General features: G+C 44.7%; 1 protein-coding gene across 4 annotated transcripts in view; it reads left to right on the top strand.

Annotated features, from left to right (window-relative positions):
• bcl11aa (BCL11 transcription factor A a) overlaps nt 1–16,870 on the top strand; it is a 172,931-nt gene that overhangs the window by 92,624 nt on the left and 63,437 nt on the right. The gene's annotated exons all lie outside the window — the stretch shown is intronic.

The following is a 16,870-nucleotide window of genomic DNA, read 5'->3' as shown; positions in this document are numbered from 1 at the left end:
ATCTTGCTTAGTAAAATTAAAATTTCAAAAATGATGTATACTGAAATATGTTCTAGTACCATGGAGTTCAGATGATGAGCATCAGGTCAGGGCATGCCATTAGAAGTTGGCTAGAATTAGCCTTGTACTTCACAGGAGTGACTATGCCAGCACTAACTAGGTGAGGAACAAACTGAGATTTGGTAGCAAAAGTTTACATGATTTTTAAAATATCAACATGTAAGTTGAGGTGTGGAATAATGTGGAACTTTTAAACTTTAAATATTTAATTTGTAAATAAGAGATTCATTGTGCTCTAACAACAACAACTTGTATTTATATAGCGCCTTTAATGTAGTAAAAGATCCCAAGGCGCTTCACAGGAGTATTATAAGACAAAATGTTTTTACACTGAGCCACCTAAGGAGAAATTCTGGCAGATGACCAAAAGCTTGGTCAAAGAGGTAGGTTTTAAGGAGCGTCTTAAAGGAGGAAAGAGTGGTAGCGAGGCGGAGAGGTTTAGGCAGGGAATTCCAGAGCTTAGGGCCTAGGCAGCAGAAGGCACTGCCACCAATGGTTGAGCGATTATAATCAGGGATGCTCAAGAGGGCAGAATTAGAGGAGCACAGATATCGCGGGGTTTGTGGGGCTGGAGGAGATTACAAAGATATGGAGGGGCGAGGCCATGGAGGGATTTGAAAACGAGGATGAGAATTTTGAAATCAAGGCGTTGGTTAACTGGGAGCTAATGGACGTCAGTGAGCACAGGGGTGATGGTGACTGGGACTTGGTGCGAGTCAGGACATGGGCAGCCGAGTTTTGGATGATCTCAAGTTTACGTAGGTTAGAATGTGGGAGGCCAGCCAGGAATAGTCAAGTCTAGCGGTAACAAAGGCATGGATGAGGGTTTCAGCAGCGGATGAGCTGTGGCAAGGGTGGAGACGGGCAATGTTGCGGTGGTGGATATAGGCAGTCTTAGTTATGCCGCAGATATGTGGTCGGAAGCTCATTTCAGGATCAAATATGACACCAAGGTTGCGAACAGTGTGATTCAACCTCAAACAGATGTTAGAGAGAGGGATGGAGTCGGTGGCTAGGGAGCAAAATTTGTGGCGGGGACTGGAAACCATGGCTTCTGTCTTCCCAATATTTAATTGGTGAAAATTTCTGCTCATCCAGAACTGGATATTAGACAGTCTGACAATTTAGAGACCGTGGAGGGGTCGAGAGAAGTGGTGGTGAGGTAGAGCTGGGTGTCGTCAGTGTACATGTGCAAACTGACGCTGTGTTTTCGGATGATGTCGCCAAGGGGCAGCATGTAGATGAGAAATAGGAGGAGGCCAAGGATAGATCCTTGGGGGACACCAGTGGTAACGATGTGGGAACAGGAAGAGAAGCTGTTGCAGGTGATTCTCTGGCTACGATTAGATAGATAAGAATGGAACCAGGCGAGTGCAGTCCCACCCAGCTGGACGACGGTGGAGAGGCGTTGGAGGAGGATGGAGTGGTCAACCGTGTCAAAGGCTGCAGACAAGTCAAGGAGGGCGAGGAGGTATAGTTTACCTTTTGTCACAGTCGCAAAGGATGTCATTTGTGACTTTGATGAGAGCCGTTTTGGTACGATGGCAGGAGTGGAAACGTGATTGGAGGGATTCAGACATGGAGTTGCGGGAAAGATGGGCATGGATTTGGGAGGCAACAATGCATTCAAGGACTTTGGAGAGGAAAGGGAGGTTGGAGATGGGACAATTGTTTGCAAGGACGGAGGGGTCAAGTGTTGGTTTTTTGAGGAGAGGAGTGATGACGGCAGATTTGAGGGACAGGGGGATAGTACATGAGGAGAGAGAACGGTTAACAATGTCAGCTAATATGGGAGCCAGAAAAAGAAGTTGGGTGGTCAGCAGTTTGGTGGGAATAGGGTCGAGGGAGCAGGAAGAGGGTCTCGTGGACAAGATGAGCGCGGAGAGGTCATGAGCAGAGATTGGAGAGAAACTGGAGAAAGATGCGAGTTCAGGACTAGGGCAGGGGGGAACCTTGGAGGAAGTTTGGCCCGGTGGTCTAGGGGAAGGAAGGGACATGGTGGAGTCAACTGAACAAATGGTCTCAATCTTAGAGACAAAGAAGCTCATGAGCTCCTCACACTTGTTGTCGGAGGTGCGGGTGGAGGAGACGGGAGAGGGGTTTAAGAAGACGAGTGGAGAATAGAAGTCAGGGTTTATCTTTGCATTCCAGAATGATTCTGGAATAGTGAGCAATTTTAGCAAACGAGAGCAGGACCCGATAATACTTTGTGGTCCAGCCAGATCTGGCAGTGGATGGCTAAACCAGTTGTCCACCATATCCGTTCAAGTCTCCGTCCCTTGGACTTAAGGGAGCGAAGGTAATGGCCGTACCAGGGGGAATGGCCAGGGTGAGAGAGGGTAATTGTTTTAATAAGGACTATGGCATCAAAGGTGTTGGTGTGGTTGAGCAGATCGGTAGCTGCAGAAATGTCGTGGTGAATGGAGGGCCAAAGGCTGGACAGTGGGATTTTGTAACACAGTTGGGAGAGTTTTTTTTTAAGGGGCGGACACAGAAGGAAGTAGGTTTTGTGGGCGGGGGTTGGTGGTGAAAGGGGGATGTGGGTGGAGAGCGATACGAAAAAGTGGTCAGAGATGGCCTTCTCTGCGATTGACATGATGGGAGTAGCGAGGCCACGAGAGATGGCAAAGTCGAGGAGGTGGCCGTGAATATGGGGTGGGGCGTTTACATGGAGGGAGAGGATAGGAGGCTAGTGAACTCAGTGGAGAGAGAGCATGATGAATTGAGATGGAGGTTGAAATCGAGGATGAGAAGTCGCTCGGTGCAGAGGCTGAGGGAGGAAAGCAGTGAAGATATCTCGGTAATAACGTTTTTATGGTACTTGGGTGGGCGGTAGAGAACGAGAATTTTAAATGAGAGATGAGGGGTGGAATAAGGTAAGATGCTCAAAGGAGGAGAAAGTGCCGGAGGAGTAGAGGGACAGACCAAGGTGTGATTTGCTGATGAAAGCCACACCGCCACCATGAGCGGGGCAAGTGGTGGAAGGTATAGCCAGGTGGGGAGGCTTCATTTAAGGGTAAGGTGTCATCACCTAAAAGACATAGGATACTGGCGTGCTTTTTTTGAGCTCGCCATATAAACAGTGAAAGTCTGACCGCTCCTTAACGGGTGTTTGTTGGTCTTTTTTTCAGTTTAATGATTCATACACTTAGAAATACTGAATTGTTTTTGGACAAGCCTGAATTGTCTGAGGCAACTCTTAGAAAGCAGAGCCATTTTTGCCGTCTTTTTGTGTGTTACATGGGTAGTGCAATTCCTGGAACAGCTTGAGCTGGAATAAGTAGAAGAGTGAACCCCAAGTAAAAATTCACGATCTAATCTGTTGCACCACTACTTGTTCCCCAGCTATCTCTGCAGCAGTGCTGTGATTTTTATATGCTGGAGCTTGTATCTTTTGGCGCCATTTTAATTCATTTGTTTTAAATGACTGCAATAAAATAGTGCGGACAAGAATTTAATGCAAATATGCTAACCAGTGTGCTAAAAATAGTGCACAGAGGAAAGTAAATCTAATAGTGTCAAAGTGTATGAGCCATCTATCCAAGGCACTTGGCAATGTCATTGTATACTTGATGATGACATCACAGGGACAGACCTTCAAAAGTGCCCTCCAAGTCAGCCAGTGCTATTTTCAGAGTGTGCAGGACTGGTAACTCAAGTCGATTAAACCTCTGATTCTCAATCAAATGGCCATAGCTGACCTTGTCTGACTTGGACAGCAAAACTTGCCGCCCTTGTGGGTGATCACAAAGCAGCATTGACACTCGCTGGGGAGAACTCGGTGACTCAGGCTGCCCCCTCCTCCTCCGTTTTTCTTTTCAACTCCAAGAAAGGAAATTGGACTTCTGTGTCGGCAATCTGGGCACAAATTGCGTTTGAAATTGCGCTGGTTTTCCGAAGTGAAGTTATGGTTCAAGTTTCCGCTCAAACTCATTTGCAGAATCACAAAACGTAAAATCTCCCATGAACCAGCGCAATCGGGCAGTGTTTTAGAAAGTCATTGTTCCCCCCCCCCCCCCTCTACCCCGTGCATTAAAATATATTCCTTGATGTATTTAAGAGTGGTAACCTGGAGCAGTTTTATTAATACAGCTGAAATTGGGTTTATCACAAAAAGTAAGCATTTTTAATAAGAATGTCGAGTTCACCACCTTTTAAATCACTGAAAATGACTTTAAAAAACTACACAGAACCATTTACTACTTTCATTGGTGTACACTAGTCCTTGCACCAAAAAACAGCTTAATTTGAGGAGTCTCCTTGAAGGGCCGAAACTGGTGCAATTAGCGGAAACTCGTCATGGTGATTTATTCGATCAGGGGTGTGGCCAGTTTTGTGGGCGGGGTCAGCTTCCAGCGCAAAAGATCGCGGAAACTTGATTTGCGCTGGACGTAACTTGAAATTCCTCGATCTTTTAATCTGATTTGGCTGATTTTGGGTGAATTGCGTTGGTAAAACCAGCACAACCTAGCAGAAACTCTACCTCCTTATGCTTAGTTTTCTAGATTCAGAAAAATATTCTGTCTGCTGGCGAACTCCACATCCTGGCACCTTGTTGTAAAACTCCTGCTAATAGGTTGCTGTGTAAGACTTTCTGAAGTGGCTTTAATCTTTGATCTAACACAGATTGCATATGGCTCTCGCACTTGTATTGAAGAGCCCTCTGAAAATGCTTCTTATTGGATGATCCTGACCAGGTGAGATGGTAAGAGAAGTGCTGCAATTGATCTCCATACCCTTGGGCTAGGGTGGAGAAAAATTGGTCACAATTTCTGCCTCATTGTTTCTGTTGGAAAGTGAGTGTTTGTGTGGGCATTGGATGAGGACAATATCAGGCCCAGCTGTGATGCTTCCCACAGTTGAATACCTTGCCAACACTCAATCTCTAGGGTGACGAATGGCGAAAGGCCCCTTGGCTGTGGGGCAGGAAGGCTTGACGGCACCCATGGAACCAATATATCAGCACCTGAAGGAGAGGAAGGAGAAAAGGAAGGAAATTTGGGGGAAAGAAAGGAAAATGGATGGAATGTGCGATAGAGAGGAGCACCTTCTCTACTAACAACGATTAATTATGAGCAAGTTTAAGAATAGCTCTCAAATTTGTCTAAGCTAGAAAATAATTCTGATTTTGCTGGAATCTATACACACCCACCTCGTGGAGAGACTATGATTGACGACCTTCAGAGTGCAAGAGGGTTAACCAAAGGTATCCGTGTTCTAAAAAAGTTCAGTAGGTGGGCTTACAGCAAAATCTAATTGCTTCATGGGCACCTGGCATTCTAGGAATTCTTTTTCTGTTTTAGGAGAGAGCCCAGCCGGAAGAAGTGGGTTTTCAAAGTCCTTGTTACGAAAGCTGTTTGTAATAAATTTAAAGCAATTTATTAATACTAAAGAATGACTACGTTAGCAGTAAATGGATGTGAGAAAATAAAGTGGCAGAACCATGTTTAATGGAACAGTAGGTGCTTAAAGGTAAGGAGCCTTAATACCGTGCCCCTTTCTCTGCAGTCGCTGGATTATTGACTGGGCTGTGCTCTGTATTGCCCCCATTAGGAAGATTATTGCTAAGAACCTTCTTGGGACACTCACTGGTGGTTATAGAAGGCATGCAAACCTGAGCTTAACTAATGGGCAGATGAAAGCCAACTGCATCCTCTAATCATGGAATCTGCGAGAGATGCTACTCCCATGGAGGTTGGATTCCATACTCCTGTATTCTTCTGTTTGAATCAAGTGCTTACAAGGAATTGTGGGCGCTTCCCATAAAATTAGGACTGGACCATGGGGGAAAAATTCGGTTGGTTTGCGCCTCCCGTTAGTGCCTTAAGAGGGCGCTAATGGGGCACCAAGCAACTGGCACCCGGGTGTGGTGATGTTTGCGCCACTCGCGAAATTGACCAGACATTTTGTGGCGGCGCTAAACACTACCGCCACGATCTCCTGCGCCCGCAGATCGTGACATCAGTCGAGCGTGTAGTGCCCCGGACCGGATATTGAGTGGCGCCCCCTGCCTTACCGCCTGCTGCTAGCAACGACAGGTTGAGGGGAGCGTTTTGCAGTCAGGACGGGACTGGGGGAGCGCAATTTAAAGGCGACCGCTTCCTGCCTTTTTTTATTGGCGACATTTTTGCACCACGCATTTTGAGAGAGAGAGAGAGAGACTTCTGGAGATTTTCAATGCTGTGTTGAGGAGTTTTGGGTACTGAGCAGCACTTTACAGGTTTATTTTGATTTGATCTTGCATCGATTTAGAAGAGACTATGGGGGCTGCACTCTGGGTTCTTTCCCTGGGCCTCTCCATTGATCTTTCCAGCAGATTTGATGTACAGGTCTCTCCAGGCCGAGATTCAAGGCTGCAATGAGCAGGGTGTGGATGGAGAGCAAGATCGACCCTCCGCTTTAAGAACTGTTCCATTGCTGACTGACATCACATGAGCTTTGCCAGCGCTCTGAGGTAGTGCCTCGCTCCTCAGCGGTAGCGCCTGATTTAGAGCACCAATCACCTCCAGGGGTGATGGAAGCCAAGTTTGCAGTCGGAGGCGGTAATTATCGCCAGGCGCTAAACTTTGCGCCCGGCCGATAATTGCGCCCCAAACGGGGCAATACTGAATTTCTCCCCCTTAGTCTTTAATTTCTCACTGGGGATTTACACCAAAGTGGTTGTGTGAGGGTGAGGAGGGAACAAACACAATGCATAAAATGCAATCATACCACCGTGTTCAGCAGCTAGTCATGCCAGGTTTCCAACAACGAGAAAGAAATGGATATAATTTCTAAATAATAGGGCTATGTGTTTCACAACACAACTAACAACAACTAGCAAAAAGTGTTTCCCAGAGTTCTATGCCACTGGCAGGTTTTGAGAGTCTTTCCAATGAACATTTTCTTTTTACTAAAAACGTTTGTCTTTTCTCCTGCTGGTTTGCAGAATGAAATGCAGATGGGATCTGGCAAGGAGTGTAATAGCAGATGATGCTCAAGCAGCTGAATAAAATTGGAGCTTACAGCAGTGAGAGGGGGGTCTTTCTTTGGAACCCTTTTAAGGCATAAAACAAGAGCATTAGTGACATTAAAATGGAGGCTTCCTTGTTTTTGTGACTATGATGTGGTTCTTAAACTCTTCAGGAGGTTGGTAAAGACTTTTCAATTTGCCTCTGCTAATCTGGTATCCATAGATGGAAGGCGCTGGAACATTCCACAGTCTGGTTCGACTTGGGTTAGTGGTTCTTGAGCCATTGTGGTCCATAATAATATACTGGCCAGAAAGTAAATTGTATTACAGTAGTATAATTGTTTCACTTATTTAATGGACTAAGGATGAGCTATGTGTAGGATAAATATTATTTCTTTGGTATGTTTATACTGATAGTGTGCCATTAGCGACAGGAATGTGGTAGTCCTTGCTGTCACTGGCAAGCTGTAATATGAAGCAGTTGTGCCCAGTTGTGCCCAGAGGCCAACTTTCATGGGATGGAGATCAGAGACTTGGAAAACAAGTGCTACTTTCTTTTAACTCTCCCACAGGACCAGAAACCGCACACCGGCACTAAAAAGGGGAAAGTAGCATTTAACACATTTCGACGTCTGACGTCGATGGATATTGTATTAATAGTACAGCATGATGGGTAATATAACACTTGGACGATAAATCTCATAAATGTGCAGTAACTTTGGTGTTGAGGCTTATTTCTTCTTGTTGAATACATAACCACATGATGGTTGGGAAGTTGACTTGTTGGATTGACTTGATGGATAACCATGGGTTCCCAGTGATATTGCAGTTAAGATGCTTGCCTCATTACCTGATGAAATGGCCTTGAATTGAGCTGGAAACTTAGTGTTGTAGGTCTCTGCTCGGGTTCTACTCTCCTGGAGCCCAAGCTCAAATATAAATGTGCCTTGAAACTGATTTAGAAGTGTAATTAATTACCTCCGGGCTAGGGAGAAAAATGTCAGGACTGCTTTGAAGTAAATCACCCTTTCCCCTCCATAGGTCAATCACAGCAGTGACATTGACAGTAGTAATAGAGGGGTCTGTGGCCTAGGCTGACTCGCCCTCCTGACAGAAGAAAGAAACAAAGTGGTAGATCCAAACTAGCCTGTTTCTGGCTGCACACTTTAACTACAAATACAGTATTAGGTGAAGGAAATTTCTTGGTTTAAACTTGGCTGCTTCAAAAGGCTGGTGCGGGACCTTTTATAGCTTTATGACAGCACATTTTTAAGAGCTTGTGATAAATGTTTCCACAGAACAAAAATACAAATACATTACTGCAGGCACTGAACTGCAAGGGAGATGCTGCTAAATGTGTTTGACATGAAAAAATTAAACTCTGGTGATTAGAAAGCATAGACTTCTAGCTTACTAATAATAATAATTAGTTTCTTAGCAGTTTTTCACTGCTGTAATGGTTCTGTTGAATCACTGATATGGTTTTTTATTGAAATTATGATTATGCTGATTGCCCATATTTTTTATGCCTTGCTTTTGCATGTAAATACCACCATCGTTCTCTTGATCTAACCCCAACAATAAGACTAGGAGAAAGAAGGTCACATTCAGTGTTTGGAAGCCCACTAGCTTCTCAATTCAGTCAAATTCATGCAGATGAAATTCATACTGCCCATGTGAATTAGTCAATTGGATGATTACATATTAAGCCTTTTTGCCATTTAAATACAGACAGTCACACTTAATCACATTGTTCATCAATGCATATCACTAATATTTATCTGAAGCTCTGCACGCTACTCTGATCCTTTCCTTTGTCTTGTAAAATATGCTACTTAATTGCAACATATTCTATTTGCTGTATATTTATATTCATGGATGTAGCTAGCTCTACCCCATTTTAGTTTACAATGTTTTCCTGTGTAATAAGACAGAAAATATTGCCATTTCACTACTAAAGACAACATTCATCTACTATAGGCTCTGATCCCATAAAGATGGTAATGGCATCAATGTTGTATCGGTATAGAAAGCATTCAGGCTGTAGCAAGTAATCTCATGGTAGCAGTGTGGAGTGAAGGAAGACACTCAGAAATTCTCATGGTAGGATATAAATGTGCAGTCATTTTGGTTTTAAGGCTTATTTCTTCTTGTTGAATATCTAGCCAGCGAGAAGCCATTAACCATATCACGGTTGTGAATTTGACTTTTTGGTTTACCGGAAGGATATCCTTGGCTTCCCAGTGATACTGCAGTTAAGATGTTTGCCTCATTACCTGATGAAATGGCCTGGAATTCCAGCTGGAAACCTGAGTCCCACACTATCGTGTTGTGGACACTTTTGCCTGTTCTTGGTTACACCTAAGAGGGAAAGCCAAAGTAGTAGAACATCTTGGATAAAGGCAAGAAAAAACTGGCATAGGCCCTCTTCACCTACAAGACCACTTTATAAAAATTTACAGATATATTCTCTTTCTCTTTTACCAACTTAAGCTCTGCCTTCTCTTGCCACACATAGAAGCTGAGAGGGTGTTCAGGAGTCTTGTCCCCAGGTTTCTTCTATTGCCACACTTAAACTGGGAGCATGAGAAGAACCTGCCTCACTGAAGTATTTTATTTTTCACAACTTCTTTCCTTTGGGAAGGCTGAGCACCTCTGATCAAGACATCACCATATGGGGAATGGCCAAGGGGAGGGGAGGGGAGGCGAGGCTGCACCCCAGTACTCTATTGTGTATGTTACTGCACCAGAGTGCCGTGGGACAAGCAGCCATCACCAAGCGTAAAGCTTAAAAACAAAATAGTTATTGCTTTGTTTTTCTTTTCATTTCTGCCAAGTGTGAATTGTATGGCCAGATTCGTCATCTTCTTTGGGAACTGAATTGGGACTACCCAGCACCCAAATGCCTGCCTTACATTCCCTTAGGATCCTCGATAAGCATCAGAGAAGAGAGGCATTCATCCCATTTGTTTGCGCTGGATTCAATCCTCGACCCTAAAGCTATTGGGAAATGAACTCTAGAGCATTTCTTGCCAGCGAAGCATAGAGCACCAATGACATCAAAATCAAGTCTACAGCTCAATTGTTTTCTCTTCCAGGAAGTTGAAACTACTTGGAAGGATGAAATATTGGAGGCTGAAATCCCAGCGGTTGACTTTTCTCTTTTTTAAAAAGAAATGTTGCTTGTTGGTGAGATGAGGTCTCAGATCAGCAGAAGATATCAGCCCTACATAGTTGCAGTGCACCCCTTTCAGCCACTGGAGGTCACCAGAGTATTTATAGAGCTCACTAGCAGTATCTAGTGGAAAGACTTGAACATGACAAAGTCGTACCTGAGTGGGCCTGTACATTTTGTCCATGGAGCTGAATATTTGGACACAGTTGGTTCCTGGGATACTCCCACACCTGGAAATAGCAAAATCGGAGGTCTGCTTCCATTCTGTGGCTGCATTACTGATTAATCCCTCATAGTGCAGCTTCCTCTGGACGTTTTCCATTTACTTTGTACAAGGAGTATTTGATGAAAATGTGTGTGTTTTGACAGACTGCTGAGGACTGGCCTTATCTGCAGTTTCAGACTCGGCAGATTGGCCAAAATTTCAAAAACTTCAACACACAACTTCTTAAAGATATTACAATAAAAGGAAATGTAAATACATTAGAATTTTTTTGAAAATGCATCTCTCTTCCCCCCCATTTGTTTCACTTGTTTAAATGATTGAATTCCTGGTTATATGTAGTATAATCCTGTAATAGGGAGTCTTTAATGAGATTATGTCTTCATTGTGTTTCAAATTGCAGGTCAAATGCCATTTAAAGAAGATTATTCTTTCAGACAATTCTTTGATTTTTGAAATGCAGTCATTGTTTACTGCTTATGAGAATGTGGTAATTATTTTAGGACAGAGCTGTGTGGTAAATAAAGGGAGAAAGATACTGGGTTAGAATGTTGTAGCATGCTGAGAAGTGGTCTCAATGGATCGAGTACTTAAGTACATACTTTACCCTCTAGGCAATAAACCCCTGAAATACCTTTATAGTGCATGTCATCAGAAAGGACCCGTGTTAGGGCCCTGCTCTTCTGATTACCAACACTGCTGCATGTAGGTCCTAGTTACTGATGTACCAAAATGTTCACTGATCAAGATTAATGCTGCAATTTTCAAATGTATAAAAAATCCAAATATAATAAAATCATAGACTATGGGATAGAAATTCAATTGTGCTTCGCCCAGCTTTCAGGCGGGAAATTGTCATTCCACTTAGCAATTTTGTGGCGGAACGTCACACTCCGACCGGAATGTGCATGAAATGCAGCGGCCGCCATATTAGTTAAGGTGCTCATTAGGCGATCCCTGGCCGTCGCCAGAAATGAGAGCTGACTTGGCTGAAGCTGTACCCTGTCACTTTACTGGCAGAAACTAGAGCACTCGTGGGCGTCCTCAGCAAAGGTCCCAGTCCGATCCGGTGGAGTCCTGCAGTATAGCCCGGAGCGAGTGGTTTGCTGCAGGCTACACAACTATGCTATTCAGAGGGGCCAAGCCTTGCAGGTGCCACAGCAGGAAGTGGTGGCGGAGAATGATGAAAAAGGGGACAAGGAAGAGGAGGATAATGTGGAAGACCAAGGCAGTGCTGCAGCTGCCAGACAAATTATTGAGGAGAGATTCTCTTAAACAAACCCTCCCCTCCCCCCAGCACGCCGAGTCCCACCTCCTATCTGACCCACTCCTTCCACCCACCTTCTGAATGGCTTCCAACGTGACTACCTCATGGGTCTTCCTCACATAACTAAGATGTGAAGACCAATATCAATGCAAAAAAGCCTCTTTAATTTACATCATGTACATTGTGGATTTATCAAATTTTACTTCTTAATTGAAATGAAATCACCCTAATGCAATCCCTTAGTGCCTGCCCTCTGTGCTAATTTACCATTCTAGTGTTCCTACGAGGAGGCTTGCCTTTCGCTGGAGCCTGGAAGATGGACGGTTGCTGATCATCCACTGAGGGCACTAGAGCTGGCCATGGTGGGCGACCTCGAGCAGCTCTGGCCTTTGAGGGTTCGGCTGCAGTATGCTGTGTCTCGGCATCAGCTGGGACAGTCTGGGCCAGCTGACTGTGTGGTACCAGCAAGGGCACTGGGTCAGAGTCTGGCAGGGGAGCAGGTGTGCTGTCATCCTGAGAGACGACAGCATGTCTTTCCCATGGAGCCAATGCCACTGTCATAGGGCTGAGGGCAGCGTGTCTTTCCCATGGAGCCAATGCCGCTGTCATAGGGCTGAGGGCAGCATGTCTTTCCCATGGAGCCAATGCCGCTGTCATAGGGCTGAGGACACCGTGTCTCTCCCATGGAGCCAATGCCACTGTCATAGGGCTGAGGACAGCGTGTCTCTCCCATGGAGCCAATGCCGCTGTCATAGGGCTGAGGACAGCGTGTCTCTCCCATGGAGCCAATGCCACTGTCATAGGGCTGAGGACAGCGTGTCTCTCCCATGGAGCCAATGCCACTGTCATAGGGCTGAGGACAGCGTGTCTCTCCCATGGAGCCAATGCCACTGTCATAGGGCTGAGGACAGCGTGTCTCTCCCATGGAGCCAATGCCACTGTAATAGGGCTGAGGACAGCGTGTCTCTCCCATGGAGCCAATGCCACTGTCATAGGGCTATGCCTCTACGCTCCCTGTACTCTGCATGAAGGAGTGTAGTGATGCTCTGGAAGCCCTTATTCATCTCCCCAAACTCCTATCCATGCTCTCCTTCATGGATTGAAAGCCTGAGGACATGCTAGCCCCCAGAACTTCAATGGCAGCAGTCTGAGCTCTTGGCAAAGCTCTGAACTGTCACATTATTGTGGGCCCCACTCCAGTGTTCATAGAGCTGACCACTTGCTCCATGATTGGCTGCATGGACTCAATGCCTTGCTGGTCAACCCCACACAAGCTAGAGCTGGACTCCTTCATGCTGTGCGCCATTGTGTGCAAGTACGCTGGCAAACTGCCTAATGCACTTAAAAGGTCCTGGTCCCGGTGTAGAGGACTATGTCTTTTAATGTAGTCAGTGCCCTCCAGATCTTCACCTGTGTGCTCTACAGCAGGGCTAGGATGCAAACCCTCTCCTATGGCAAGCTGCTTCCTGAGCCATCCTATCCCTATGCACTAATGCTTGTTGAGTCTCCCAGTGCAGAACCCTCTAGCTTAACCTCTGAAGTACGTGTAATGCCAGTCTCGGAGCTGGTGCTCGCTAAGATAAGGTTGGGTGAGGCTGTGTTATCATGAGTGATGCCCTCTTTCAACTACTCATGCTATTGGCGGTCCACATTTTCTTCACCTAAAAGGGAAGCGAGGAACAAGAATGAGCTTTTGGTGTCGAGGGTAAGCAGACATATGAGTGGTTGCTGAAAGCCGCTGCGCTTTGCCACACACCGTGTGTGAGGGTGATATTTCAGTGAGAAGGGACAGAGTGTAAGATTGCAAAGAACCCTGCAGGATGCGTCCTCCAACATCGCCACTCACCACACCCCTGACCCATCCCATCCCCACAATCTGCATGAGGTCCTCCTCAACTGAATAGACACCCTCCTCCTGACCTCGCCTCTTCCCTGCTTTCGCTCGTGAGCTTGTCCTGCAAGCAAGAGGGGAGAGTTAGTGGTGGCCTAGTAATGTGAATGTCAAGTTCGAATAGTGGTGCTGGTATGTGAAAGGTGACTGGAGTGTGAGGATCTGAAGGCAGTAACTGAGAGTAGGATGGGCTGAGTATGGCATTAGGAGCAGAAGGAGTGAAGTATGCTGCAGTGAATGGAGGAGAGTGCTGGTAATCGGTGGAGGAAAGGGGCGAGTACTGATTCTTCAGGTAGTGCAGGGTTATGCAGAGAATGATGAGTTAAAAGTCTTACCTTGGCCACCTTGACCAGGTCATTAAACAATTTCCTGCATTGCAGCCAGAACAGTGGGGTGGTTGTCCTGGCACTGACCTACTCTGCCACCTGTGCCCACTCCTTCCAGGTAGTTTGGTGGGATATCTTCCTGTTGCCTGGTGGGTAGAGGACATCCCTTACCCTGCTGACCTCCTTCACTCCATTGCTGCATCTGAGATGCATGGGGCCCTTGAAGCTACTCTTTGGCTTGCCATGTTCTGCAGTTGCCTTCTAGTTTCTCGCAGCCAAAGTCCACTTAACCTTGAGATGCAGGCTGCCTTTAAATACCATCAGGGATGCCCGATATTCCCACCCCACACTAGGCAAGCTGCCAATCAATAGTGCTAGTAGTACTGGCCACCAATTTAATGATAATGAGGGCCCCATACCAATTGCTCCTCCTAATTGCGCCCAAGTAATTAGGTGTGCCCTGCATCCAACAGACCCAAAGGAATTTTATCCCCGTCCGTCCATTCGAATCTTTACCCAAGATACTTGCGCTGGTTCCAGCAACAGCATTTGCTGTCTTCTAATATTCGTTATATGCATGGTCCAGTGCATTTATCATGCTCAAAGTTTGTTAGTGTATGTTCAGTGTAGATTGTATTTTTTATGAACTAATAATGGAAAAAGTCAATTAAAATATTTCATAACTAGAGCAAAAAAATAACTACTAATAAAAACTAAAATTATTTTGCAATACTAAAGCCACACTCGTCCAATTTGGGTTGACCAGTATTATGATCAGTTGCTGTTGCACTACATTCAATGTTCATGATTGGAGGCATTACGTATGGACTGAGGGTCTTTCAATGTGAACTGTAAATCTTGTGTATGTTTTAAATACACTACAGTATATTCTAAACCAGAAGCTTTGCACCAGTGATGGAGATTGAGGACAAGGCACGTCATGGTGCGGGTTTGGGAGAGTCTGGATGATCTGCCTCTCCTGGCTGGAGATTGAGTTCTGCACTCTATTTGCGGGGGCCAGTCAGTTTGCACTCTGTAGTTGTAGTGCTGCAGTTAACACACTCTCTGTTTTCAGTTCCATTTATTTGGTTCCTATATGGAATCATATAGCATGTCTCAGGAAAATAATCCAGCGCAGATTTAGACGTCATAAGCCGCATGATAATTGTGCTCACGTGAAATGTATATAATGAGCAGACACCCATTTACAACACCTTATGGTGGGGGTTCAAAAGATTGGTGAGAAATGGATTTTGAGAAGGTTTTTAAAAAGGGTTTTAAAGGTAGAGAGTAAAGTGGAGGGGTTTAGGGCAGGAGTTTAAAAAAGGGAGCCAAGGTGGCTGAAAACTTTACCACCAATTGGCACAAGTTGCATTTGATTCTTTTAGTAAATCCTACTTTTTAAATATATTTCCAGGCAGTTTAAAAGCTATGAAAAGGATGCAGAGTGAACATATCAAAAACATATATTCTTGGATTAATGTATAATACAAGTATTTGTGCTAAGTGTTCATTTTCCACCTGTAAGCTTCAAAAAAGAAGAGATTCCTATTCAACCATTTTGCCACAGTGCCTCTGATTATGGTAGTTCCAACCCAGATATATTTTATTAATATCTGACCGAAAGAAATAAAATAATCTGAGGGATTCACTAAAGCAGTACAGAATATAGGTCATAGCCACATTTAATAGGAAACATTAAAATGAATGGCAGATAGAGATGTTTCGCCCAGACAGACATGTCTGCCTCTGCTATCATTTATTGGAACCGTCTTATTGCTAGAAAATATTTATCTGGGGAATCACAAAGGATTTTAGCTGTGAAGTTTACAGTTTTATAGAAATGAATTCAAATTGATATTGATATTTTTAGTTCTCAATTCTAGTTTTAATCCGGAAGATCAGATGCAAGTTAATTTACGATTTATTTAGATGCTGATAAGTTCCAAATCAGCGCTCACTGCAGTTTAAAGGCCTGATGTCATATTGGGAGCCAGCCTACTTTAAAGAGAAACTGTGGCCATGAAATTGCACTGTGGGATACTACCAAACACTTAATTTATTTTACAAACATCTGAAAACAAAGGACAGGAAAAGACCAACTGGTCCATTGAGCCTATCCTATACTGTCATGGTGTAACTTCTGCACACCATCATTACCATTCTCCTGGGAGAGGCAAAAAACAGTAGGCCAAATTTAAGGAAAAAAAAACTCTGGGAAACTCCTGAAGAAAATCAAACAAGTTCCAGGAGAGCCCAGTGACTGGGAGACACCTTCCCCCAATGCCACCTACCTTCTATATGAGGTTATGTTGGCCGCACTTGGGATCAGACAACTCCGCACAGACCAGGTGCTTTCCCTTTTGAATACCTGCAGCACTCCCAGCACGTGCTGGCAACTTGTTTCAGGGGTCGCCGACTCTGCAAAAGGAAGGACCTCCCGACATCTAACCTAGTTCTGTGGTGACGCAACTTATACTCGTGTCCCCTGGCTCGCCACAACCTATCTAGCTTGAATAGCCAATCTACAGGGACTGAATCCAATCCTTTCATTATTTTGAAGACCTCAATCAAATCTCCAATAAATGGGTTAATGCTCCCATTAAAATAGCAGGGAGAGAAATTTCAAATACATTAAGCCTTCATCGCTAGTGTCACATAGTGTAATTTTGGTGCCTACATTTGTCATGGGATGTAATTATCTGTCATATACTCTATTCTATTTATTGTGCAGCTATTTCTTCCTTTGATTAGAGCACTCTGTGCTTGCATATTAGCTAGGTCACACTGACTGTGTTTTCCTCTTCAGATTTATGGGTAAAGGATTGCTCATTCTGTGTAAAGTAATCCTCTTACAGTTCCTGTCAATAGTTTAATTATTTCAATAAGAATTAGATACTCAGCTCCCCAATGGCTCCATTGGTAATGATATTCTGCGACTGAGCTACGCAGATTCCAGGTTCAATACCGAGTTGT

This window comes from Somniosus microcephalus, chromosome 3 (assembly GCF_052327205.1).
Source record: "Somniosus microcephalus isolate GS21.2 chromosome 3, FLI_Smic_1.0, whole genome shotgun sequence".
Lineage (NCBI taxonomy): Eukaryota > Metazoa > Chordata > Chondrichthyes > Squaliformes > Somniosidae > Somniosus > Somniosus microcephalus.
Note: the sequence above shows the minus strand (reverse complement) of the source record. Positions and strands in the feature narration are given on the sequence as shown.